At 40.4% G+C, this 25,971-nt stretch overlaps 2 long non-coding RNA genes across 5 annotated transcripts in view; one reads left to right on the top strand and one right to left on the bottom strand.

Annotated features, from left to right (window-relative positions):
- The first annotated feature begins 532 nt into the window (after positions 1–532).
- On the top strand, positions 533–22,639 carry LOC123624954. Its single transcript, XR_006730305.1, has 3 exons — positions 533–578; positions 20,036–20,170; positions 22,392–22,639. It is a non-coding gene; the product is annotated as an uncharacterized LOC123624954 (long non-coding RNA).
- The window catches only part of LOC123624955, a 28,496-nt gene continuing 21,068 nt past the window's right edge, over positions 18,544–25,971 (bottom strand). For 2 of the 4 annotated variants that reach the window (XR_006730309.1, XR_006730308.1), the window contains 2 exons: positions 21,922–22,032; positions 18,544–19,370 (listed from right to left, as the gene is read on the bottom strand). This is a non-coding gene — a long non-coding RNA (uncharacterized LOC123624955). Of the gene's footprint in view, positions 19,371–21,921; positions 22,033–23,310; positions 25,713–25,971 lie in introns of those variants that run through there. The other 2 variants (XR_006730313.1, XR_006730312.1) reach the window with 2 other exon arrangements.

The raw sequence follows: 25,971 nt of genomic DNA, 5'->3' as shown, positions 1-25,971 counted from the left end.
GCTCCGGGAAGCCCTCCCTGACTGCAGCCCATCCACCCTGCCCTCGGCCCTGGGCATCCCCTCGCTGGCACTAAGTATAGGTGCACGTGCCCACTGATGACGACAGCAAGACGTCTTAGCCGAAACATCTTCCTTCCAAACTCCTGGGAGAAAGGACAAGAGGGAAAATATGCGAGCATTATAAAAGTATGCCTATCGCTGATACTTTCTTAAACCACAGGTGTGCGGGATCTCCTCCCATTAGATGTCAGATGCAGACTGACTGACCGATAGACAACCTACTTGGAACGCAAATTTGCGGTGCTCTTGCCAAATTGGCAAGGGCTGGTCCTGTTCTTGTTGAGGTGCTGTTTGCCTGTGCACGGAACGGGAGTGCAGCACCTGTCTGCAATTCCTCCTGACGACGGATTAAAAAGATGCTAGAACCAGGTGGCCGGTTTTGTGGCCGCAGAACCAGCGGCGCTGGGACCGCGGAGCCGGCTGCCCCTCGGCGCGCGTGCGGACGAGGGCGCGTGCGGCTGCGCGGGAACGCGCTGAAGCGGCTGCGGGCAGCATGCGGGAGCCGGGACGGAGCGGAGGTAGGAGCGGCGCGGGGCTCAGGCGGGCACAGCCCGGCGGGCGGCAGGGACGGGCGGCCCGCGGGAACGCCAACCTTTCCGGCGACGGCGCCGAACTTCCTGCCTGGCCGCGGCCACCGCTCGGAGGACACACAGACAGTGCGGGCGCGCGGCCAACATGGCGCCCCCCGCGCCCGCCCGGCGCCGGCTCAGGCCCCAGAGTTGCCGGGCGGCGGGAACCGGCGGCTCCGGAGGGAGGGCCGGGCGCGGTGGCGGCGGAGCCGGAGGATGACGGTGGGGAAAGCTCGGGGGTGCGGGGCGGAGGCCCGGGAGGACGGCGCGGGGCCTGGTCGGGCCGGGAAGCTGCAGAGTCGCGTGATCACGTCCGCCGGGCCCCGCGCCGGCCGCCCCGCCAGGCCTCGGGCCGCGCTCGGTGGGGCCGGCGGCAGCGCGGGCCCGGCGTGTGGACGGCGGAGAGGAGAGGACGCTGCGCGGTCTCCGGGCGCCGTGGGCGGTGGGAGCCGCGGCGCAGGGTCGGGCCGAGGCCAGGCGGGGGTCCCCCGAGGTCCGGGGGGCTGCGGGCGACCCCGGGAGCGAGGCCGCCGCTGCCTCAACGGGGTCCTCGCGGGCCTCCGGGACTGTCCCGTGGGGTCCACCGCCCTCCTCCCGACGGAGAGGTCTGGGAGAAGCTGCCGGGCCGCGCTGGGACGAGGGGGCTCCTTGGGGGCGGCCGGGCCGCGAACTGTCCTTTGCTCTGTCCTCCCTCGCACTTTTCTTCAGAGCCAGGCTGTGGAGGCGCTTTGCGGTGTGTGCACAGCACGTGGTGTTTTACACGGCGTCCTGTGCGGGGTTGTATGTGGTGTGTACTCAGAGTCATGCTGTGTGTGCACGGCATCCTTGTCCTTAAGCTGTGTATGCAGTACCGAGTGTCATATAGAGTATTACACAGTACCCAATGCCATGTACAGTGTGTTCATAGTACCTAGTGTTCTGTACTGTGTGTACACACTGTCCTTGTCACGCTGTGTATGCAAGCGCTACCGGTTGTCTCATACAGTGTATACGAAGTACTTGGTGTCATATACAACAGTGTATACATAGTACCGCATGTCATACATGGTGTGTAGGGAGTATTCTCGTCACTTATGCTGTGCATACGGTACTCAGTGTCATAAATAGAGGTATATACATAGTACTTGGTATCATGGGGTATGTACATAGTACCAAGTGTCATATAACGTGTAGATGGTATCCCTGTCATGCTGAGTACGCAGTATACAATGTATCGTATATAGCATATACATAGGACTGCTGTGTATGCAGTATCTTTGTCATGCTGGGTACACAGTACTCAGTGTCATATACATTATATACATAGCATCTGGCATCACATACAATGTGTACATAGTACTTGGTGTTATATACAGTGTGTACACAGTATCCTTGTCACTTTTGCTGTGTACCCAGTTCCCATTGTCATATACGGTGTGTATGCAGGACCCACTATCCTATTACATTGTATATGTAATAACTGTTGTCATATATGGTGTGTACAGTATCCTTGTCACTTCTGCTGTGTACCCAGTGTACATAACCAGTGTTATATACAGTGTATGTGCAGCATCTGGCGTGCTATGCTGTATACATACAGTACCAGTGTGCATGCAGTACCTAGTGTCATATGCAGTGTGTATGTGGTACCTGATGCTCTATGCAGTGTGTACAAGGTACCCTGCTGTCATGTACAGTATGTATGCAGTACTCAGTGTCATACAGTGTGTACCTAGCACAGTACCTGGTGTCACATATAGTGTGTCTGTAGTACCTGATGTCATATTTGGTGTGTACGTAGTATCCTTGTCACATAAGCTGTGTACCCAGCACCCACTGTCAAATGCAGTGTGTACACAGTCCCCAGTGTCCTATCCAGAGTATGTAGTACCCTATGTCATACAAAGTGTAAACATTGTCCCTGGTAATAAGGATGTTTGTGAGGTTGGAAGTGATGCCCAGGTGGCCCCCTCAAGGAGCGGGCATCCTACAGGCACGCTGGGTTTTTAGGAAGGTCCTGGGTCCTTGCTCTGCCTCACTGTGGCATTCTGCACCCCACAGTCGCTGTGTCTCATGAGGCAAGAAAATTCTTAAAAATAATCTAATTTGTTTGTCCACAGGCAGAAAATTAATGTTTACTTGTTTACTTTTAAACTGAGAAGCAAAGTAGTATCAGCTTACTAATAATGGAACGTTTAAACTTTTCAGATTTTGGGGTCATTGGTTCTAATTAATGGTTTTGAAGTTATCAGAGAGAGAATGTTGGTTGTACTTTAAAAGTTTAAAGGTTTGAGTACTTTCTGGTAGGCAAGGTCATATTTATAATTCTTCTGAATGTCTGATTTGTACATGCAGGAGATAAAATATGATTTTCTGTACAGGCATATTATTTTACTTGTCTTTGACTAATTGATGCAGATTACATTACAGTCATTATTTTTGGTTGACTCATCTTTATAAGATGAACAGGATACAGAATCAGATCAGAAGATATAGTTTGTAATTATGACAGAATCAAAATATTTTTTCTTATGTAAGTATGAGATTAAGAGGATTTCTGTATTTTACAATGTCTTTGTTTTCTGTAGAAATTGCTGATGTGAAAACTGAATTTTTACATTCTCTAAATTGGGCACCTTATTTTTGCAATTACCATTTGTGAGGTATTTAAATAAGCATACATGTCCTTCCAGCTTTACAAAGAAAAATCAATTGAAATGTTAAAATTTAGCTCTTTAGTTCATACTAAACATTCCTAGGATGTGGTTATGTTGGTGCTTTGAATAGATATCATCTTGCATGCTTCAGTAAATGACATATGTTTGTTTGAACTCTTACCGTTTTGTAACCCCCCCTTTTTTCTTTTTAGGGTTACTCAGATAATGTATAATACGGGCATTCATACCCTTTGGCATACCTTAATTGAGACACTAATTGGAGCGAACTAAGAATTTTAACATTTGTAATAGAAGTATGAAATGCTGCTCTAACTTGCTTACTTAAAGCCCTAATGCTCTGATGTCAGATTGTCTTTGTCTTCCTTGTCCTTCAATTGAATTCTACACAGAGACCATCATTACATTTAAGCAAAGAGGCTGTGTCTTAAAAAAAAAAAAAAATGGAGAAAATAGTCTTATCCTTGATAGTTAAAATCTTTTCAGTGTTTGCAAACCTTAACTTGGATTTACTATTTAATTTTTTTTACAGGGTGATAAGGGTTTTTTTGTTCGTTTGGCTTTTTTTTTTCCTTTGTCATTAGAGGTAGCATGGCAAAATGATGAAGAGCACAGACTTTGAGACACAACAGCTCAGGTTTGAATCTCTCCTCTGTCCTTTACTAGCACAGTGACCTTGGGCAAATCACTTTAACTTGCCATGCCTTGTCTCAGTTTCCTTATATGAAAAACAAGGGGGATAGTAATTGCAGCAAACTCAGGGTTATTGTGAAGATTAGATGAGGTACCATTTTTAAAGCACCTGAAACAGTGCCTGGCTCATAATGAGCACAGCAAAGATAGGTAAACACAAGTTGAGCTCCTTCTTACAATACATAATTTTCAAGTTGATTTGGGAAACACAGATCCTCAACCTGTAGTCTCAATAAAGGTGTTTCCGTACTGTGTTCTGATATAGGCTGTCTTGTGTTCCCAGTGACAGTCTAACCTTAAGAATTCTTCCTAAATTTATTTGTTTTTTCTTCATTCTAGTAGGAGAAGGAACATGTGTAATGCATGCCCGTCACTATTTTTTAAAAGCTGCCAGTATAAAAGTTGCCTATTAGAAATGGTAGTTTTAGTATTTGGAGCTCAAGTACCATGTACCTTAGGTTTTGAAACCTCATGTGCCCAAAGCATGGATTTAAATGAAATTCATAAATAACCTAAAACCTCATTCTTCATTGATTTTGACTGTTGTTTCCTATGATAGAAGTTAGACAGTTTCTGTGTTTAGTTTGCTTTGTTTCTGCTTTGCTTTTCCCAGTGTGCTCTTATTATTTTTTTATAAGTCATATTAAGAATAGAAGGAAGAAGAAAATGGACTGTCACATACATAGAAGGTACTCAAAGTGGTTTATGAGTCAAATCTAATTCAGGACAATAGTAATTAAACTAGTGTGGAAAGGGATGAGATCTGAAATTATGGTATGACATATTCACATACGATATGCCTTGTCTTATTAATTTGTATTTAACTCTCATGACATACATCTGAATCTCTGCTTTTGCACAGTAGTTATCTCAGAATGTTGGAAAATAAGCATTCCTTATACTCCTGAGGGCTTGTTTACCTGAAGCAATTTTAATGTTTTTTATCATGACTCAATCTTTGACGAATAATACAAATATCTGAAATACGCATTGTGAGAGTTCTTATTTTAACCATTAGTTTTAAATTAATATTTCCCCCCACATCTGTCACCCTGTCTGTAATTGTTTCAGGTTGTATGTTTTATATTTGTTTGAAACAGACTTTTTGAATAAAGAAAATCTTTGTCACCTCTTCATTTGATTGTCCTTAATCCCTTACCAACATTTTTACTAGGAATTTTCACAAGAAGTAAAAAGCAACTGATTTTAGTTCAGTGTCTACCTGTATCTGTCACGTAATAACTTTGAGTTAGTTACTTGCAGTACCACTGTCACGTTTCAAAACAAGTATGAATCTGCTTTGGTGCAGAGACTCTGTGCAGAGGTTGCACTGCAGGTTATCAGTGTTTTGCCCCCCAGTAGTCTTGGTTTTTGAAATGTTTTGGTGTCTACAATTTTATAACACAGATGAGTTATAATGATATATATATTAATATCATGTATTGTCCATCTACTGTATGTCAGCCACTGTGCAATTATTTACATACATTATCTCACTTAAAACGCTTATGTATTATCATCTTAAAAGCATAGCAGTCCTCCTTTAAGTTATGGAAGGTTCATCTCCTTGTAGCACACCCCTCATCCCCTCCCATTGTATGACAAACAGAAAAACACACACGCAGAAGAGAAGTGGGTGAATCAGATGTTTTGAGAGAGAATGTGATCCATGTCACATGAAAGTTTGAGAATCCCTGGAATAAGAGGTAAATGATAGAAATGAAGATAATGGGAGGGGGCCGGGCGCGGTGGCTCACGCCTGTAATCCTAGCTGTGGGAGGCCGAGGCGGGTGGATCGCTCGAGGTCAGGAGTTCGAGACCAGCCTGAGCAAGAGTGAGACCCCGTCTCTACTAAAAATAGAAAGAAATTATCTGGCCAACTAAAAATATATATACAAAAAAATTAGCCGGGCATGGTGGTTCATGCCTGTAGTCCCAGCTACTCGGGAGGCTGAGGCAGTAGGATCGCTTAAGCCCAGGAGTTTGAGGTTGCTGTGAGCTAGGCTGATGCCACGGCACTCACTCTAGCCCGGGCAACAGAGTGAGACTCTGTCTCAAAAAAAAAAAAAAAAAGATAATGGGAGGGACATAAGACTCTAAATCTAAATAATCAATAAAATGGTCTTTTTGAGTAATCATGGCTTAACTTTAATTTTTAAAACATATACAGAAATGAATTATTGCTTTAAAGAAAGAGCTTATGTGTGTGTAGGTACCTGCTGTTATGTTTTTTCTGTAGGAAATTCATAAAAAGTTATTTAGTTTGTATTGTGAAAATGCTATATAAGCTTTAATATCAAAATTAGTTACAAATGGAAAGAAATAGTCTATAAAATAAAAATTATTTGGAATTTTTTTTAGTATTTGTATAATCCATTACATATTTTAGGAGGGAAATTTAGCAAATTAGATATTTAACTCAATTCAACAAATTATTTAGATATTTAGTTAATCTTTCTTTTTTGTATATTTTCTATTTCAGAGTAGTATTCTGATTTTTAACTCAGGTTTCTTTTAGGGGAAATTTAGCATCTTGGAATGTATTTTCACAATTAAGGTGCAGGGTAAGATCTTTTAAATGCGTTTGATCAGATAGCAGTAGAAATACCCTTATGTGCAAACACTGAAGTAATTTATTCACACTATTAAGTCATTGGAAAGTTACGTTTGCACTGGGTATGTGGCAGATTGCACTTAAAGTTGGTAACATCAGCAATTGTCCAGAGTGTTTGCTCCATAAATGGCTAAAAGTTTGTCTTTATGTAAAATTAAAAAGAGAAATGATGAGGGTAATAGAATACTGTTGCATCAGAGTTTTAAAGGAGTCATATAGACTGTTATCTATATGTTCTTCAGAGATGAGAGTGATATATTTCCAGATCACATTATCTTATACATTAGTTGGAAAATGTGTTGCTGAAAACTTGTACACAAAGTTTTATTTTTTAAACTGAATAATAAGTATAGTAGGTAAGCTAGTTTTATTTTAAATAAATGCTTTTATAGTTCAAGTTGCTTCATAATTAAATCTGTTTCATAAAATCACATTAAAAATTGCATTTTTGTACAAGTAGAATATATGCAATTTTAATGTCTTAACTTCATTTATTAATACATTGTTATTTATTGGAACTCTGCTATGTGCCATACACTTGCTAGGTGCTGAGGTGAACAAGATAAGAGAGTTCTTGCCATTGCAGAGTTTATAGTTCAGAGTAACACAATTACTGAAGGAAGCACAATAAAGTGTAACAGAAGAGAGTAAGTCCATGGTACTGTGGAACAGAATCTGAAGTAAGATACATTGTATTTGAGTTAAGATTATTTGTGAGGTGTTACCACTGATGATTTAAAATTTATTCTAATTTGTAACTTTGAGATTTTACCGTATTAACCACCTGCGGGTTTTTAAAAGCAACTTTCTTTCTTTCTTTTCTTTTTTTTTTTTTTTTTTTTTTTTTTTTGAGACAGAGTCTCACTCTGTTGCCCTGGCTACAGTGTTCTGGCATCAGCCTGGCTCACAGCAACCTCAAACTCCTGGGCTCAAGCAAACCTACTGCTTTAGCCTCCCGAGGAGGTGGGGCTACAGGCATGCGCCACCATGCCCAGCTAATTTTTTCTATATATTTTTAGTTATCCAGATCATTTCTTTCTATTTTTAGTAGATCCGGGGTCTCGCTCTTGCTCAGGGTGGTCTCGAACTCCTGACCTCGAGCAATCCATCTATCTCAGCCTCCCAGAGTGCTAGGATTACAGGCATGAGCCACCACTCCAAGCCTAAAAGCAACTTTCTTATGTTAATTTTTTACAGTACTCTGTAAAAAAGTAGACCTGTATTAAATATCAAACATATGTTCTCCAGATATTATCTGAGCATTTAAGTGAATCATAGACCCATTTAAAAGTCTTAGTGCTTCTTTTTCCAGTTTGGTCAGCTTGTATGTTAAATAAATTTAAAATATAATTCAAAGAATGTAGGATCTTCTTTCTTAGTTTAAGCATTTATCATATGGACATAAAAGCAAGATATACAAATATTTTTCAATGGATTTCTGTTGAGAGTTTGTCACATTCTCATAAGTGGAATTAAAAATACTATTTAAAAAAATTCAGTTAGATACTATGGTTTATAGCAAGAGAATCTGACTTATATACATTTTAATTTGACCATGCACATTAGATCACTTTGCAAGTCCACTTTGCAAGCAGTTTCTAGCAAGCTAAGTTTTATCACAAACAGTGCCTGTGGCACTACCATCTGTTTTTAAAGATGTCCATCATTGAGCATCTCCCATACTAGGCAATGTATATTTTCCATTTAGTCTTCACAACAGCATCATGAAGGGAATGTTGTTATAACGATTTTACAATAAGGAAAGAGACACAGTTAAATTGCTGGTACCCAAGTTCACACAGACATAATCAAATTGGTTTCAATCCATGTGTATGATGATTACCAAACCTGTAGTATGTTATGCTAGTCTGTCTCCCTAAAACCCCTCAACCTCTTGGGTCTTTGTACTGATATGCCTTCATCTTCCCGATGTATCTTTGTAAGTCTGCAAAAGTATGTGTAATAATAACAAACTGTAAAAACTATGCTCATTCTACCTACAAAAGCAGAAGGTGGAAAGGCAGGGATATTAGGAAACTCCTGGTAATCAAAACATTCCATATATAAAATTCTGGTTAATTCCAATTTCACTGGTGATGATAGCTGGCAATCTAAGAATAAGTGTGGATAATTGGCTCATTTTCTTGCTGTCACTATGGTAGCTCACGTTATAAAGATAACTTGAGGCAGGAGCAGTGGAGGTGGGGAGACCTATGATCTTTATTTTAATACTTATGTAATGGAGAAAAATGTTTGAAAACACTTGGAATTAACTCCAACATTAAAGCATTCTTGTCTTCAAAGGGGAAGTCATTGTCTTGAGGAATCTTTTAACATACCTTCTACTGGATAAATTCAATTTAGATTGAAATAGCTAATTTCTTGAAAGCTGCAGTAAATGCTAAGGCTTCAGAATTCCATTAGGTGTGCACTGTCATCTAAAATAAAATACCCTTTCATGAGAAGCATGTGGTGAAGAGAGTAACAGACCAAGTGAGTTATAGCATCCACAGATCCAGAGCATCCTGACAGCCATCAATAGCAATGTTCCAGTGGGTTATTAAATGATTTTCTCATATTTGATAGCTATGGAAAGATCTTTAAAAAGAAATTTTTTAACGAAGGCTAAGTATAGAGAAGCTCTCTCAACTTGAAAGCTATTATGAATTTTTCACTTTTCTCTTTTTGTAGATTCTTGATTTACTTGCTTATTGTTTGTTTTTTCTATCTCAAAAGTGCATCTGAAAAATGCTGTTTGAGAGAGCAAGTCCTTAATTTTCAATTGAATTTTGACATGGGGCACGTCCCCAATTAATATAAAATATGCCTATTTTAACTGCCCAGTCAAAAAATAAGAATAATTTATTTGGGGTTTCCATTGATGGCAAATTTAATAGGTTTTGGGAGGAGGTATATTTACCATTAGAGATGTTGTCTTTTTAAATTATAGACTATAATGTATTCTACTGGATAAATTCAATTTAGACTATAAAGTCTAAAGTAATTTTTTTCTACTGTACTTATAATTTATCATTTCTCTTATATGTTTGGAAATACCAAGTTTAATATCACTTAATATCAACATACCTGAAATGTTTCCTTTGAAATACCTACTTATTTACCACTCTTCACATACATGTTCTACACAATCTTAAGAAGCCTCTTACTTGTGATTAATATTCATGTTGGTTTGTTTCAGGCAAGAAACTGCCATTTGAATCATTTGAAAGTTAAATTTTATTTTTTTTAAGGACTATTCAAATAAAACTAGTTTTAGTCCTAGTTACTGTTTTTTTTCTTTTTTTTTTTTTTTTTTTTTTGAGACAGAGTCTCACTTTGTTGCCCAGGCTAGAGTGAGTGCCCTGGCATCAGCCTAGCTCACAATAACCTCAAACTCCTGGGCTTAAGCGATCCTACTGCCTCAGCCTCCTGAGTAGCTGGGACTACAGGCATGTGCCACCATGCCCGGCTAATTTTTTTTCTATACATATTTTTAGTTGTCCAGATAATTTTTATTTCTATTTTTAGTAGAGACGGGGTCTTGCTCAGGCTGGTCTCAAACTCCTGACCTTGAGCGATCCACCCACCTTGGCCTCCCAGAGTGCTAGGATTACAGGCGTGAGCCACCGCGCTTGGCCAGGATTCTTTAGATTTATAAATATTAATAAATCTTTTCAAATATGGCCAAAGTTATTAATTTACATGTGATATACTTTTTTGTTATTAAAAACTGTTTTCTCTGGCTTGAATTTGATCTTCTGGCTTTAAAAAAAGTTTATGTCTTTTCTCTCTTATAGTCAACCTCATCCTCTCAACTGAATCTTTTTATAGGATCTCAAGCATTTTGAAGCCTTTAGTATTTGAAATGAATCCTTTGTTGAAACATGATTAACTGAATGTGCATTCTTTCCTGAAACCCTATTGAAATGAGTGTTGGGGTGTGTGTGTGTGTGTGTGTGTGTGAATCCATATAGAGAGACAAAAAGAATGAGATAGACTAGAGTGTAGAAAAGATGACACTTTGGAAACTGCAAAGAAAGTGGTGGAAGTGTCTTTTGATTTAGCAGGAAAGGTAAGTGCCTGAGAGAGAAGGTCAAGGAATATGCCAGTTTGAGCCTCAAAACCATGGAAATCTCAAGAATTAGAGGTACCAGGTCCCTCTGGGGGTGGGGAAGTGAAGGGGGCTGAGAATAGGGTGATTGCTCCCAGTCTGTGGTAGTTACGAGCACAGAGTCCTTCCCCAGAACCTGCAGCCAGCTCGCTACCCTTTTCTATACTGCAAAAGCCTTGAGGTGTGTTTTCTGAAAAGGGCAAATGAGAACAGTTCTCCTTTAGACTGTCTTGAAAGTGGGTGATGCCCTTCTACAAACAGGGGTACTAGGAGACAGTCTAGACTTGGACTTCTGGCCATGGCAGAGCAACTACTAATGGACTTACATTCCCACCATCCATGATGAAACTGGGTAAAACACACGAGGCTACTGTTTTCCGGCACTGGGCAATAGGCAGTATAAGACTGCAGTCCCGAGAGGAAGTAAATAGAGGAGATGAGCCCACAGTTGTCCTGCTCTGTGTCTGGGAAAATGTCTTGACTGGGTCTTGGGGCACTGGAGATGCGATAAGAGTTCAGAACAGTTGTGAGTATCAGCACATTGTCCTGGTAATTAAAACAGTGAATGCTGGGCCAGGTGTGGTGGCTCACACCTGTAATCCCAGCCCTCTGGGAGGCCAAGACAGGTGGATCACTCAAGGTTAGGAGTTTGAGACTGGCCTGAGCAAGAGCAAGACCCCGTCTCTACTAAAAATAGAAAGAAATTATCTGGACAACTAAAAATATATATAGAAAAAATTAGCCGGGCATGGTGGCACATGCCTATAGTCCCAGCTACTTGGGAGGCTGAGGCAGTAGGATCGCTTAAGCCCAGGAGTTTGAGGTTGCTGTGAGCTAGGCTGATGCCAGGGCACTCACTGTAGCCCAGGCAACAAAGCGAGACTCTGTTAAATAAACAAATAAATAAATAAATAAAACATACATACATACATACATACATACATACATACAGTGAATGCTGGTTTAACTAGAAAGTGGGGTATGACTTTATTGAGAAGATAAGAGGAAGGATAGTGTATGTGCATTTGTGTTGGGGGTGGTGTATGTGGAACAGATTAATTGACTTCAGGTAGGATGTCAGTAGGTAAGGGTGGGGCTTATAAATACAGAGGTAAGTACCAAAAAACAAAACTAAAATAGAGGGCAGGGATTGCCATAGGGTAGCAGCAATAGGGGTACAGGGTTTGGGATTGTTTGATTTTTGAAAAATCATATGTACATATTTGAATTAAAATGAGGATAAAATTTGCATAACCATAGACCTTCCTGTGCCTTCTCATCTCTTTCCAGGTCCTTTCCCATCTGCCTCCTCCCTTTGTTCAGTCTGTCTTCTGGGAAGAGCTCTATTTCTGTTTCAGTTTGGCCACCTGTCACTCACTCCTTAACCCACCCTGATCTGATTTGGAACAATATTATTTCAACAAAATAATATTACTCTTGCTAAAGTCATCAGTGACCAACAGTTTGCTAAATCTAGTGGACTTTTCAGTTCCTTTTGCTTTTTGACTTTTCAGTGATACTCTGCACTTTTTGAAACCCTATCTTCACTGGATTTCTATAGGATAGCTCTCCTGGATTTGCTCTTAGTTCTTGGGGCCTAGGTCTCTTTCTGCCATATTCTATCCTAGGGAAGTCAAATCTGCAGTTATGGTTTTGGTTACTATTCTTGGGTGTCTCACAGATCTTCAGCATGTGCTCTCCTGAACTCCCCAGCTGTATCTCCACATAGCTGCTTGGCATCTTCCCTTGGATTTCCAAAAGGCATCTGAACTTGGTCTGCCCCAAACTGAACTCAGCACACACACGCACACACCACTGCCTTCTGCAAACTTAGTCTTCATCCCACAGTCCTTACTTCAGTACCCCGTGTAAGCCGGAAATGGAAGCTTTGTCCTTGAGACTTGCCTCTCCCTCATTCCCCGTCCAAAATTAAGTCCTGGTGATGTTTTCTCTAGGCTTTTTTTTTTTTTTAAAGGGAAGCATGGAAATGAGGTTTATTGAGGAGAGAAAGATAGAATTATAGGGCAAGAGCAAGATACAGGTTTGCAGAGTGTGATACATACTCCACAGATGACAACCAGACCCATTGTCACAGCAGAAAAAGAGAGCTAGGCTTCTTTTTGCTTGACTTGTTTTATGACGAAATAAAATAAAAACCTTATATGAGTTAACTCCAGAAGAACTCTCTGATACATAATCCTCTTGGGATCACTGTACTTTATTCTTGATCCTAATATAAAAATATATGAAGAAAAGACCTCTTAGGACTTTTCTGGCCCCCCATGACTCTTTAACAGTAAAATTTAATGTGCAATTAAAAAATAGCATCCAAGATTCATAGGTCTTAATATATTTAGTAACTCTTATCTATTTATCTTTATAAATTCTCTTCTTTGTGCATGACTTATTTCTTATTAGCTTCATGCTCTTATTTTATACTGATTTTGAATTAAATTGCTGAAGGGGATGTTACAATAGGGTTATTAAAAATATTTCAAAACTGTTAAAGTGGAAATAATTAAACTCTTCAAAACAGTTTCAAGAACAGTACAAAGATATCCTGTGTTCCCTCAGCCTGATTTCACAGTTGTTAGAAATTTACCATATCTGCCTTATCACTCTCTTTCTCTCTGTGTAGATACAAGTCATTTTTTTTTGGAACCATTTGACAGTAAGTCACAGACATGATGTCACAGGACCCCTCAATACTTCAATGTCTGTTTCCTAAAAAATAGAGACACTTTTCTACATGAATCACATTGTGCCCATCAAAATCAGGAAATTAATACAATAGCACATTCTAATCAACAAACCTCATTCAAATTTTACTGATTTTCTCCAATAAAGTCTTCTATAGATCCAGGATCCAATATAGGATCACATGTTGCATTTAACTGTCATGTCTCATTAGTTTCCTTCTATCTTGAACAGTTCCAAGTCTCTCCTTCCTTTCATGACCTTGATATTTTGGAGAGGACGGGCCAATTACTTTGCAGAATGTCCACCAGTTTGTGTTTGCCTGATGTTTCCTCATGACTGGATTTAGGACATGCATTTTGAAAGGCAGCTGTGCTCACCACTATACCACCAATGTACTCAGGACATGCATTTTTGGCAGGAATACCACAGAAGTGATGCTGTGTTCTTCTCAATGCATCCTATCAGAAGGCACATGATGTTGATTTGTCCCATTGCTGATGAAATTTACTTTTATCATTTGGTAAGATGATGTCTGCCAGACTTTGCAATGGAAAGTTAATGAATACATATTGTCTGGAGATTTTTTTTTTTTTTTTTTTTTTTTGAGACAGAGTGTCACTTTGTTGCCCGGGCTAGAGTGAGTGCCGTGGCATCAGCCTAGCTCACAGCAACCTCAAACTCCTGGGCTTAAGCGATCCTCCTGCCTCAGTCTCCCGTGAGTAGCTGGGACTACAGGCATGTGCCACCATGCCCGGCTAATTTTTTCCATATATATTTTTGTTGGCCAGATAATTTGTTTCTATTTTTAGTAGAGATGGGGTCTCGCTCTTGCTCAGGCTGGTCTCGAACTCCTGACCTTGAGTGATCCACCCGCCTCGGCCTCCCAGAGTGCTAGGATTACAGGCCTGAGCCACCGCGCCCCGCCTGGAGATATTTTGAGACTGTGTAAAAATCTTGTTCCTGATCCCACTTTCACCCATTTGTATTAGTATCCAGTTTTGCTCCTTGACCAAAACAGTTATTATAAGGGTTACCAAATGGTAATCATCCCTTCCATCATCCTTCTACATTTATTAGTTGACCTTCTATTGTAAGGGAAAGCTTTCCTGCCACCCCCATTTATTTATTGATACCAGTATGGGCTCCTAGGTTCCTATTTTATTCAATGGGTTATAGACAATTGCTCTCATTATATCATTTCTTTGATGTTCAAATTGTCCCAGATTTAGCCAGTGGGAGGCCCTTGGTTGGCTCCAGTGTCATTTTGACATATCTCCATGATCTTTTGGGAATTTCCATACTTTATGGCACATGATGTTGTAGGCTTATTAAATACTTTCCCTGCCTGAGCCCTGAAATTAGCCATTTCTCTGATTCCTTTTGAGGAGAATAGTATTTAGAAACCAAAGTCTGGATGTCTGGCATGCTCATTCCTGGTGGTATACTCATCTTTGTGTTTATGTGTATATGTATGTATGTGTGTGCATGTATACATACATACATACATATAGAGTTGTCCTTTGTTCCTTAGTGGGGGATTGGGTCCAGGACCTTCTATAGGTACCAAAATCCATGGATGCTCAAGTCCCTGATACAAAATGGTGTAGTATTTGCATATAACCTATGCACATCCTCTTATATACTTTAAATCATATCTAGATTACTTATAATACCTATAATACCTAATGCAATGTAAATGTTATGCAAATAGTTGTTACATGGTTTAGGAAATAATGACAAGAGAAGAAAGTCTGTACATGTCCAGTACAGATACAATTTTTTTCTCAAATATTTTTGATCTGCAGTTGGTTGAATCCATGGATGCAGAGCCCACAGATACAGAGGCCTGACTGTATATGTATCTATGGCTATATACAGATAGATGTTTTTCTATCTATCAATCAGAAACCAGGAGTTTTTAGTGATAGTTCCAATTACAATCCAATCTTACATGTTTCTAATTCTAGTCTTTCCCCCTTTTATATTTGTACCTGCCTTCCCTGAGAGTGAGAAACCTGGCTCTCGTTATCCTCAATGTATTCACATATTTGCTTAGTCCTTTTTTTTTATCTTTTTCTTTCTTTCTTTTTTTTTTTTTTTTTTTTTGTCAGATTCTTGCTCTGTTGCCCAGGCTACAGTGCCGTGGCATCAGCCTAGCTCACAGCAACCTCAAACTCCTGGGCTTAAGCGATCCTACTGCCTCAGCCTGCCTCAGCCTCCCGAGTAGCTGGGACTACAGGCATGCGCCACCATGCCCGGCTAATTTTTTCTGTATATATTTTTAGTTGTCCATATAATTTGTTTCTGTTTTTAGTAGAGACGGGGTCTCACTCAGGCTGGTCTCGAACTCCTGACCTGGAGCGATCCACCCGCCTTGGCCTCCCAGAGTGCTAGGATTACAGGTGTGAGCCACCGCGCCGGCCTAGCTGTTTTAGATACTTTTATAGTATGCCCCAAACTTCATTGTATTCACCTCACTTGGATTTGTCTTTCCCTTGTGTTCTTTGTAATGCTCTACTTGGGCTTTTTTTTTTTTATTATTACCTGTCAGGAATTTAATGTAAACCACAAGTAGGAGCCTGTGACAATCTCAAGCTTTAAAATACGGAATACATGTACAGTGTGACACCAGTAGGTAAACTTAGGGCCCCCATTCGCTGGAGCCAGGCCCACGTGGAAAGTGTGTGGTAGGAGCGAAGAACAGAGTGGCAACTGCTTAGTCCCACCGGATCCTCGCTCGTCTTCAGGAAGGAAACTCCGGTGTGGGGAGGCCACATCCCGGGCCAGCCAGTTGAAATCGTCCGCGTCGTTCCAGTTATTTTTGCTCCTGTCTAAACCAGAGCCCTCGGGGTCTCTGTCCACCCCCGGGGAGGTCCAGGTGGAAGGGGCGGCCTGGGTCCCACTGTGGCTCTCCGCGATGGCCCCGCTGACCGCCTGCGGGAAGACGCGGGAGTCTCCTGTGCCGTGATGCGGGGCTGTCGCCGGCCGCCGCCAGCACGCAGTTGCTGCGGTCCTGCAGGGACACGGGGGCGGACCCAGGGCCGCAGAGCAGCTGGCAGCCGCGGGCCTCGGGCGGCCGCAGGGCGCTGGGGTCGCCGCGGGGCTTGACCACGCGTTACTCAGTTCGGCCAAAAGGGCTCGCGCGGTGCGGCTCGTCAGCCTCCTTCTGCGAGACTCGGGACTCCCGGTGGGAGAAGCCGCAGACCCAGCTGGAGCCAAAGCCTCTCTCCTCCTCCCAGGGCCGCGGAGGGGCCAGGATGCTGCTGGCCGCTGGGGCGCCAGGAGCCGCGTCCACTTCGGTGGCGGAAGCGCCATCCCGACTCCGGTTCTTGGAAGCGAAACGCTTCTTGGGCTGCAACTCCGGGCGCCGCTCGGCCAGGGCCACCCGCAGCCGCGCCAGCGTCTCCTGTCCCCGCCACGGTCCGCAGGCAGCCAAGAACAAAACCGCGGCCTTGAAGTTTCTGCAGCCCCCGGAGCTGAGATGCCGACTCCCCGCCCTCCAGAACCTTCCACGCCGCTCGCTCCCGCGAAGGCAGCAGTGAAAAGGTCGCTCTCCTCCGCCACCTCCTGGCCCTGTCGCTTTTGCTTCCCTACTTGAGCTTCTAGACCCTCCCCACAGCGTACCTGTATTGCAAGGTGTATCTGCTTTGTGTGTGTTGATTCAGGCAGAGCTCACAAATCTTTGATTTTAACATTACATCTCTTTTCCTGAGGTGTGTAGCATTGCATCATTCTTTAATCTCGATTTTAATCATTTCTAGGAATATGTGACATCACTTTTAGAGTTTTCGCCATTGGTTCCCACTGTGTTCTTCTGCTTGTTATATTCTATAAATAGTTGTGTTTCCTATTTTAATATTTAGACATGTTAGCTTTGCTGCTTCATATTTGATAGTTCTGAATAAATTATGTATAATTTTATACATGTGTATTTTGAAAAAACTTATAAGTTTCATTATATATTAGCTATACCTGTTTGTATTATTCCTTAGTGTTCTAGAAATTACAGTATGCATGCTTAATGTACCATAGTCTCCCATGAATTAATATAATTCATTTATAATATATAATATATAACATTGTAACATAATACCACTTCACAAAAACTGTTCAGACATTTGCAATAGTATAATTCTGTTTATTCCCCCTTTCCCATCTGTTTGCTGTGGTTCTCATGTATTTTACTTCTACATGTATTAGAAACCTAATGACACCTACCAATTATTTTTATTTTTGCTTTAAGCAGCCAATTATCTTTTAAAGAAATTAAGAAAGGAAAAGATTGGCTCTTATATTTTTCCATATATTTACCATTTTGCAGAAGATATCTTTCTTTCTGCTTAATTTTTACTGAAGCTAGAAGTAATGTCTCGCCATCCGAATTTTCATATTGTGGACAATTTATATGTCATATATCACTGTACAATTCATAGTTCCATGCATATGCCATATTTTCTCTGCTGCTTTTAGGTTATGTTTTGGCAAGCGTCAGTATTTTTACTTTTTTTTTTTTTTTTTTGGAGACAGGATCGCACTCAGTCGCCTATTCTAAAGTGCAGTGGTGTCATCACAACTCAAAGCAACCTCAAATTTCTGGGCTCAAGTGATCCTCCTGCCTCAGCCTCCTGAGTACCTGGAACTACAAGCATGTGCCACCATGCCTGACTAATTTTTTTTTCCCTAATTTTTATAGAGATGAGGTCTTGCTTTTGCTCGGGCTGGTCTTGAACTGCTGGCCTCAAGCAATCTTCCTGCCTCGGCCTCCCAAAGTGCTAGGTTTACAAGCATGAGCCACCATGCCTGGCCATTATTTATACATTTTTGAATACTTCATTATGTTTAGCACAGTGCCTTACACAAAGTGGGCAACTATGTATTTTTTTTTTTAAGTGTGTAGGAATGACTGAAATTTTGTTGTTTTGTGTGAGTCTTTGTATAATCTCACAGGGTTAAGTTGTATTATTACAGTTCACCATTAGATGTCACATTCTAACATATGTTCTTACCACTGAATTCCTACTGTCCGGCTTATCAGATCCTGAAAGTTGGCACTCCTCTGTGAGTGCACTTAAACTGAGAAGTTTCTGTCTTTTTTCATCTTGAAGTTTCTTTCCTCTTAAAGTGATTACTCTAAAACAGAAGTGTTTCTTAATTGTAATTTTTATTATCTTTTAGTTTTACATCTAAGTTTGTACAGAACCAACTGATTTTCCTTAAGTTTTCTTTAAATTTGAATACTGGCATCATTTTTTATTTATTTTCTTGGAGCAAAGTCTGGAACTATTATAAGTAATAGTGTGAAGAAGTAGGATATTCAAGAATACCTTTTAAAACATGTTCAAAATATATTCTGTCGGTAGTGTAATTCTGAAAACCATCTCATTCTAGGAGCCTCACTGACCCCAGACTAACTGGAAGTGGATCTTCGCAGAATAAGCTTTGATGGCAACTGTGGGGTTTGCTTGGGTTTGTCAAGGAAAGGGAGGACTGAGGGGGCTGTGAAAGGAGGTGTGGAGGTGGAGAAAGAGGAGATTCACAGGGCTCAGTTGCAATCATGGAACACAGTGAAGTGCCGAGAATGAGCTTCCCTCGCTCATTCTCTTCCCTTAGGGGACAGGAAAGGTCCGGGCAAGGAGATTTTAGGAATCCCAGAAGTTTTAACATTTACTGTATTTTTAAGGCCTGGATTTTAAACTTAGTACTATAATCTGTAGGATTTAGAGATATGTTTCAGTTGTGGCCAAATGCTGGGACTCATGATCTAACACAAAGTTCATGGTGAAGGTTTCCTAGGCTCACGCTGTTCCTGACAGACGAGTCCCTCCAAGCTGTCAGGAGAGGCCTCTTCTGTAAAACCCTCAGTCATCAGACACCCGAGCGTAGCCCCAGGGTTTTCCCCAGTCTTGCCAGGCACAGGTGGAAAATCATCTGGAGGTCGGGTGGCTATTTTCTTCTGTTAATCCAGAACACTGAAATTTGAATAAAATAGCAATGTTGTTTCTTAATAATGTAATAAATACCCCTGAAACTAACATCTAATCAAGAATATGATTGTTCCTAATAAATTGTGGCCCTCTGGTATCCTGTTTGCCAGCTTTTCCCATCTTACCCCAGAAGTAACTATTAATACTTTTTGCATTTTCTGTTCATGGTTTTATTGAAATGCTTTCATTTATCAATATATGCATACAGAATTGGGCTTTCTAAGCCATGATTATAATAAACCAAAGTACAAACAATTAGGGCATTTAAATTCCATTTTATATTGATCAAATTACAAACAATGCATTATTGATAAATGAAATTTTGTCTTGTAATATTTCTATGCATTAGAATAAAACTTAAATTTATTTAAAAAAACATGTTGGCATAAGGTAGCCATTTGTCCTCCTTGGGAAATCCTTAACCCTTTCATTTTTAGACTCTCACTTTTTATGAAGTAACGAAGCAAATGGTAACTTCTATGAAGAAGGTGGTGACGTGGATGGTAGGGAATGAGGCAGAAAGTTGGCAGTGCTACCTGCTACCTTGGTATGATCAGTAGTCAAGAGGCACTGATGATGTTACTCACTTGTGTTGATAATAATTCAATTTGTAATCTTTTTTTCCCTTATGTTTTTATGTATTACTACAGCTAAAGAAGTAAACAGGTCATGGCACGTTTAACAAAAAGATGACAGGCGGATACAAAAGCTATCCAGCATCTTTGGGCAGCCATTGAGATTATACGGAACCAGAAGCAAATTGCCAACATTGACTGTATTACAAAGTAAGTAAATTTAAACAAACAAAAAAATCCCTGTAAAATTTCATGTGAGACCTTGGGGAAAAGTCCAAAAATACTTTATTATGCTAATCAACATATATTACAAAGGACTGAAGTCACTTTTCTTGCAGGAATATATAGTTCTTACAAAAACAAATACAAAAACATACACAAGCAACTTGTGTTTATAAAATAAATATTAGATAAGTAAAATATCAGTATGTACTATTTATAATAGTTTTGCAGTTATCTGAATTTTTAACTCTTGGTAACTTTAGGTCTTTTATTAAAATGGCTTTTAGTTAATCATTTGCTTTTATGTAGTGAAGCTGTCTAAAAATAGTATACTGTTCATTACTCATTGTAATACAGGACAAGCATGATATGTGCGGTAAGTAAATAACATCTTGGCTGTGTGCTCACACTTGTAATACTAGCACTTTGGGAGGCTGAGGCAGGAGGATATCACCTTAGCCCAGGAGTTGGAGGCTGCAGTGAGCTATGATGATGGCACTGTACTCTAACCAGGGCCACAGAGCCCCTCAAAGACCCTCAAAACAAAACAAAGCAAAATTGTGTTAGCTCATAGCCCACTGACAGAATTTTTAACAATTTCATTCTATATTTTAGAAATTATTAAATAAACCACTCAGTTTTTTTGTTGTTGTTTTTTTTGTTTGTTTTTTGAGACAGAGTCTCACTCCGCTCCCCGGGCTAAAGTGAGTGCCGTGGCTCAGCCTAGGTCACAGCAACCTCAAACTCCTGGGCTTAAGCAATCCTCCTGCCTCAGCCTCCCGAGTAGCTGGAACTACAGGCATGCGCAACCATGCCCGGCTAATTTTTCTATATATATTTTTAGCTGTCCATATGATTTCTTTCTATTTTAGTAGAGATGGGTCTCGCTCTTGCTCAGGCTGGTCTCAAACTCCTGAGCTCAAACAATCCGTCCACCTCAGCCTCCCAGAGTGCTGGGATTACAGGCATGAGCCACTGCGCCCGGCCAAACCACTCAGTTTTTAAAAAGAAAGTTCCTCCCCACCCGTTTCTAATGCTGTTTATATTGGTAGACAAAGATTCAGGATACAAAAAAAAAATCAAACTAATTCATGACTCTTCTATTTACTTGTTATATACTAATTATAAGGATGACTTAAAATAAGAACTTGGTTTTATTTTGTTTCTCTGGGTATTTTTAAAGGAATAAAGCCAAATTTATCCTAGCACTCTGGGAGGCCGAGGTGGGCAGATTGTTTGAGCTCAGGAGTTTGAGACCAGCCTGAGCAAGAGTGAGACCCGTCTCTACTAACAATAGAAAGAAATTATATGGACAGCTAAAAATATATATAGAAAAAGTTAGCCGGGCATGGTGGCGCATGCCTGTAGTCCCAGCTACTCAGGAGGCTGAGGTAGGAGGATTGCTTGAGCCCAGGAGTTTGAGGTTGCTGCGAGCTAGGCTGATGCCACGGCACTCTAGCCCAGACAGCAGAGTGAGACTGTCTCAGAAAAAAAAAAAAGTCAAATTTATCTTTTTAAATGTTTGGAGGTTGGTTTTTTTTTTTTTGTTAACTTAGATAAAATTTCTTTATATCTATTTCTCCATATTCTCTAAATACTATGTGTAAAAATGGAAAACAGATAATTTACAAAAGCTCACTTAAAGGCTTTTTGTTGGCTTTTGTTAATAAGTAATAAAATTGAATTCCATATATTTTTGTCCCTTCCCTGTATTGTGGTGAAGAAGATCATAAAATAACCTGAAAGGGAAGGAACAGAAGATGGAGAAAAAGGGTTCGGGCTCTGTGTGGCTCTGACTCTACACTCAGCCTCAGAATACTTTAATGCTGACCATGTTCAACTCTTAGCTCCTGTAGGTTAGTGGAAGGAACAAAATAATACTGTATGAAAAATAAGAATAAAATAAATAGTACATTGTTTTAATTATTATAGTTTTAATTAAAGCAAATAATTTGAGGTGTGGTAGCTAAATACAAATTACAGAGAGGTGATGTTGATAATAAAAACATTTAAAAAAATCTGAAAGAATAAAAAGTAGTATTTTCTTATGGTTGAGACTTTTAACAAAACAGTTTTTGTATATCAAATTGCTCAAAGAAGACTGCTGAAATAAAATACTGTTCTTTGGATTTGTTTTTAAAAATTAAAATCATGTAAGCTTGACTGAAACATTTCAGTTTTTCAGACTATTCCTTTTTCTCACATGTAGCATCTGTCCAGATCTCACGTGTAGCATCCTTCTAGAAGCTCTAGGGATGTTCCCGAGGAAGCTGTCAGACTCTTCTAGTGAATGTTGCTGTTAGATTGTGACCACCTGCCGGGTGAGCCTCAGAGAATTAACCCCACAATGCCGGGTGCAGATATCTGTTGGATTATCGCAACACTTATGTGTGTACGTGTATGCACAAGTTAAACTGTGACAAAAGATGCAAAGGTTGTTAAACAGGATTGCACACACCTTCTTTTGTATCGCGGCTTGTCGGTAAGTGTTCCTTTCTCTCCTTGCTTCATCGGTATAGCCTTAAATGATGCCAAGGCTTATTTTCCTTCATGTTGTGAGGTCCACAGTTCCTAAATTAAATATCAATAAATTTATTTTACCTAGTAAATAGTCTTAGTTTTATTAGTGTCATCTAAAGATGGACGAAAAGAAAGGAAGAAAATCCGAGGTTAAGTGCTCATGAGGGGTTCCCCGTGTGTCCTCTGCCTCGTCCCCTCTGAGAGCTGCGCGGTGTTTCCGCCCATCGCAGTGGCTCACGTCTCAGCGTTCTGTGCTTTTTCCCAACATCAGTCACAGTCGTAACTATTTCCCTGCTGGACAGTTGGCTCCAGGGGGGACTGTGCACGGAACTGCCTGACCCAGTGCCTTTGCTTCCTGGCTAATGTCAACTTTCTTGCCTGTTGCACTTGCCTGAGGTCAGTTAGGAAGTGGCATGGAACGAGGACAGGAAGTCTGATCTTTTGCTGTAAAGCCTGATATTCCTATTCTGCACTGTCAAGTCTTGGATTCATTTTAAGTCAAGTTGTTCTGCTTATTTACAGGTAAGTCTGAACATAGGTGTCTTTTAAACTTTAGAAATGGCTGAAGTTACAGAAGGCTGCAGAAGAATTATTGTTAGGATTGCATGTGTAGTCATTAAGTTTCACTCTTTATTTTGACTGGTGACTCCCTTATAAAAAAAAAATTGAAAGCTACATAGTTTGAGTCATGCATTCAAAGTTATGGCATTTGGTGTGACTCCCTCTTAGGCAGTCCTGCATCCTGCATCCTGCACATTATTGTTTACTTTGGTATAATGGCTTCATTCTGCTTGTTTCTGTTCTTTTGATCCGTGGATTTCTCATCCATCTTTTTTGTTGTGGCTTTCATTTGGGATTTATTGACTGGGGAAACTGGGTCATTTGGTTTCTCGTAGTCTGGCTTTCGAGGATCGCAGCACTGTGGTCCAGTTTGACCTGCTGCTCAGTCCTCTGTATTTCCTGGAAATTGATGGTTGGCCCAGAGGCTGTGGGTGGGTCGAGGCTGTTGCACAGGCTGTGGAAAGTTGTGTTTTCAGGAGGCACATGTGTCACTTGTCTCGTTTTGTGATATATGTAGCTATTGATGCTAGATCCAGTAATTCATTAAGAATTGCAAAATGGTGGTAATCTAATTTACTTTCCTTGGCTAACTATGCCTCTGTAAGGACATAGGCTTCCCATTATCTGCTATTTGGTTATGCTGTGGTATGGTTCACATGGGAAAAGTAGAAGTGTTTAATTCCTTCTCTTTATGTATTTACCAGTTTTCAAAATAGCATCCTCCAGTGGTAACCAGCTAGGTTTTTTCTTTTAGTTGTCATTTGCAATCCATGGACTTAAATACACTTGATACTTGAGTCCGTTTTTGACAAAACCCTTTCTGATGCTGAGGTTTTCCCATCTTTGACCAGCGGGAGCCTCTGTGTTGGATCCCAAAGTTCGTTCCTGCTTTCTCGGGTGACAAGGTTTAAGGCCCATTTTGTACACATCCTAAACCACTGGTTTCTTCCAGGGGCTCCGGTTTCTTTTAGTTTGAAATTGTATTTCAGGAATACTTTCTGGCCACTCCGTGTTGCTACTGTGTTGTCTCTCTAGGCCTTGGAATGGACAGAGTTAGGAAATCAATATACTTTTAAAAGATGAAGACACCTCATTAATTCATACTGATATTTTCCATTGAAATTTATGGCTACTGGGTTTTATGTATCTCTTCTATCTAAAATCTTACCTCCTCTCTGACATGGTGAGAATTGTGGATATCGTGAACAATAAAATTTTAGAATATCATATAATTAGTCAATATTTTATGCAACATTATATACACAGCTATCTGAGGATAAGAAACTTAAAATTATATATAGTTATGATTATATTACTATTATATATATATAGTTTTTATTACTTGAGGCCTGTCTTCGTGTGTTCAGTCTTCTTTTCCTGTCTTCTGTGTTTGTAATTTTCAATTGAATTCTTTTCATCTTTTTGATTTTTAATTTTTTCATTCTTTGCAACTTCTGTTTATGTGATATTATCTGCTGTATAATCACTCTTGTGTAGCTTCTAGTTTAGACTTCACTTCTGAAGTGATTTCTTTTCCATTTACTCCAAATGTTTAACTCCTTCCTGAGTTTTTTCTAACTCTGATTTACAGCATTCCTATTATGTCATTTTCGTAATGTCTTTTCTCATTTCTTGAAACACTAGATCCTGGTTTTCCTCTGTTTTGCAGGCGTATCTTTTTGACATGCCTTCATCGTAAGGGTGTCACTCTGTCCTGTGAGCCGCAGTCCTTCCTGCTATCATTCTGGTGTGAAAGTCTGTTTTCCCAAACTCGTAGCAGGGAGAAGTGGGTCTGAATCCTTTTACTAGATTTATGGCTCTAATGCTCTTCTTATGCCAGTTTTATGAAGTGCTAAAAATATGGCCTCATATTTCTTGAGATTTCCTAGGTTTTTCTCTCTCTTTCCCCCATTTTTCCTTGAACCACCCTTTCTTATACTAAAGGTCTTTTTAACTGACTCCAGTAGTATTTGATACTTTAATTCCTCACACTTCTCTATAATGTGGAGCTTTGTCCTGGAAGGGAGCTTTGCCTAATTTTGGGTGTTCAGAGGACTGTTGTGCTCCAGCTCCTGAGGACTTTACCGTGGATCCGTGCGTTACTGTGAATCGTCTCACGTGAGGGTGTCTCACCCTGTCCATTGCAGCTGCAAGATTGGTCCTCCTGTGCTCAGCTCCCCTAGATTCCCCACCGTGTCCCTCCTTGTCCTCTGTAGCTGTCAGTACCGATTGCAACTGTAGCTCTTGCAGATTTGTCCTGACTGCTCAATTTTTGGGATTCACAGGACTCCTTATCGCTTAATTTTTTTGGTACTGTATATGTTGTCCCAGGGCCTTTTGCTTTGTTTTGTTTGCTTCTCTTCCAGTAACTCTGTCTAGGAGGTTCGGGGGCGAGTTTAAAACTGTTACCTTCACCATCTCCCCAGCTGACAACAATCTTGTGATTTTTCTTTAAAAAAAAAAAAAAAAAGTTGTTGCTAAAGGCACTGGATATTTTCTGAAGTTAAAAAGCAGAGCTAAAAGCAATTTTAAAAATCCCTTTTTAGCAGAAACAACCCCAAGGCATGTTCTTCATGTTTGTATATAACCCTGGACACCTCAAAATCCACAGCAATATCATCATCATCAAATACAGGATCCTGAATGTAGTAAGACTTACGTTGCAATTTTAAAAGGAAATTTCATGAGTAGAATTTGTGGCCTTTTAA

Source organism: Lemur catta, chromosome 20 (genome assembly GCF_020740605.2).
Source record: "Lemur catta isolate mLemCat1 chromosome 20, mLemCat1.pri, whole genome shotgun sequence".
NCBI lineage: Eukaryota > Metazoa > Chordata > Mammalia > Primates > Lemuridae > Lemur > Lemur catta.
This window is presented reverse-complemented; position numbering and strand designations above follow the sequence as displayed.